This window comes from Lipotes vexillifer, unplaced genomic scaffold, assembly GCF_000442215.2.
Source record: "Lipotes vexillifer unplaced genomic scaffold, Lipotes_vexillifer_v1.1 scaffold48, whole genome shotgun sequence".
Lineage (NCBI taxonomy): Eukaryota > Metazoa > Chordata > Mammalia > Artiodactyla > Lipotidae > Lipotes > Lipotes vexillifer.
This window is the reverse complement of record NW_006780801.1, coordinates 266,441-268,985: the sequence shown is the minus strand read 5'-3', so window position 1 is coordinate 268,985 and position 2,545 is coordinate 266,441. Positions and strand designations below refer to the sequence as shown.

General features: G+C 44.9%; 1 pseudogene; it reads left to right on the top strand.

Moving 5' to 3' along the window:
* The first annotated feature begins 314 nt into the window (after window positions 1-314).
* On the top strand, window positions 315-2,219 carry LOC103070728 (NACHT, LRR and PYD domains-containing protein 13 pseudogene; annotated as a pseudogene).
* The last annotated feature ends 326 nt before the right edge of the window (window positions 2,220-2,545 follow it).

The following is a 2,545-nucleotide window of genomic DNA, read 5'->3' as shown; positions in this document are numbered from 1 at the left end:
GTGGTCTGGGAACTCAGCAGGAAAGAAGGATTTCTTGCCATCTGCCACTTCAGGCTGGAACACACAGTCCAGCACACCAGGGGGGCAGAACAGGAACAAAATAGATTTTCCATTTTTCTTACCCAATGCAAGATTTTATTTGCTTTGTCTTGGTCACCAAAGAACCTGGTGAAATACTCCTCCCAGTCTCCCTCTGTGAACCCTGAGATGGTGACAAAGCATGGATTCAATAACAAATTTTTAAGATCTTTATTACCATAGTCTCTGGTCATTCTCAGTAAGGTAGCCATGGGAACCAAGTCCTTCTTCAACAAATGGAGTATGATTCTAGCCACTTGGGACTGCTGGTACCAGTTTGTACAGGGCGGGCTGTCATACGAGTTGGAGGACATAGTCATTTCTTCAGAGCTGTCAGTGACAAACAGGAGCCTCTCAGGATGACTCCTAAACTCTTCAATGGGAACCCGAGAGTCAGGCCAGTCCCTGGAAAGCAGGCCAGCAAAGGTGGTGTTCACAATCTCTCCCACTTTATGGCAGCTGATATAGAAAACATAGGAGAATACGGGCTGAAAGAACATGCCCTCTGCCCAGTGCAGCATGACCTTCATTGCCAGGGTGGTCCTCCCAACCCCTGCCATACCTTCCAAGACTATCTTCAGGGGCTGGGCTCCTAACACAAACTTCTATTGGCATCAGATGGCTCTTTTTTCTTTGATCTTTTTAAAAGAGACCTAGCAAGAGAACTAGAAGATACTCTACATTGTGAAATGTCCTAGGGTAACAGATGAATTATTAGACTGGGCAGAAGAGTTGGAGAAGTATAATGCTGTCTCAGTCCACTTTGAATTCCTACAGTTTTTCCAGTGCTTACATGAGACTCAAGACGAAAACTTTGCAAGGCAGATTTTGAATCACCTCCTTGAAGCTGATCTTGACATTTATGGGTATCAGCAACTCCGGGTTTCTTCCTTTTGCCTAAAGCACTATCAAAAGTTAAGCTGAGGCTCTCTGTCAGGGGTCCAATCCTTGAAACAAAATTGACTTCTGACTTGGAAACTCTGGAGACAAGTGTCAATTTTAGGATACATCAGCGGGAAAATATTCGCTCCATGTTTCGCAATTGGAAAATGAGAAAGCTGGACCTGATACTTAATACTTACGCTTAATGTATGAAGCAAGCTTAATACTTCATCTATGAAGAAACTGTTATGAAGTGAGAAATCCAAGGTGCAAACTCCAAAAACTGACGTGCAAATCGATATCTTCCGTGAAGATTCTGAAGGAGCTTGTCCTTGTGCTTCATGGTAAGCACAAGCTGACGCATCTGGACCTGAGCTCTAACAACCTAGGAATTACTATATCCATGAAAATTTTTAGAACTTTGAGCACTCAGCCTGCAAGGTCAAGTATCTTTAGTTGGAATCTTGTAGCTTCACCTCTTGACTTTGTCATCAGCTCCTTACGGAACTCAGCAAGAACTCAAGTCTGAGCTTCTCAGCCTGGGGGACAATAATCTCTCTAATGTTGAGCTGAAAAGACTGTGGGGGCCCATCGAGACATCCAACTGTCCCCTGAAGGAGCTGTCACTGGAGAAATGCAACCTGTCGGTGGCCAGCTGTCAGGACCTGGCCTTGCTTCTCACCAGCACCCAGGAAATGACTCACCTGTACCTGGGAATTAATCAGCTCCAAGATGTTGGTGTAAGCCTGCTTCCCTGACTTACCCCAAGTGTGTCTTAGAGATTGGTGCTCTGGTTCTCCCAGCTTGGTGCACCCAGTTGTAGGTATTTGTCAGATGCTCTCCTCCAGAACAAGAGCTTGACACACCTGAATCTGTGGAAGAATAACCTGGGAGATGAGGGAGTGAAGTTTCTCTGTGAGGCCTTGAGTCATCCAGATTCCAACCTGTAGTACCTGGACTCATCAGATTGTTCTTTCATGGTGGAGGGCTGTCGAGAGCTTGCTCACTCCCTCAAGCACAATCGTAATGTGAAGATTCTGGATGTCGGGAAAACTGATGTTCAGGATGATGGGGTGAAAGAGCTGTGAAGGCTTCTGAAACGTCCAAATGGTGTGTTGGAGACACTTGGGTTGGAGAAATGCAATTTAACACCTGACTGATGCCAGCATCTCTCTTCTGTTCTCAGAAGCAGTAAAAGCCTGGTTAATCTGAACCTTTTAGGAAATGACCTGGGGCTGAACACAGTCAACACGCTGTAGACATACTTGAAAAAACTTGATGTGCAAACTATAGAAACTCGGGCTCGAAAAAGACTTGTACTCTATAATGAGAGCAGAGTTGGAGAAATTACAGAAGGGGGTCCTTTTTGAGAATCAGGTTTAAGTGGGATTTTAATGACCCTGAAGACAGATGGTGGTGGTAATCCAATGATGAGATGCCACAGCTTTACCATGGAATGTCCGTGGAGTACAACCATCAGGAAGTCCTTACCATATGTTGCTCAGATGTTACTGTTAATGGGGACAAATGAGCCATTACCTCCAGAATGCTTGTTCACAGTTTACCATAGGCAGCATATCAAGTA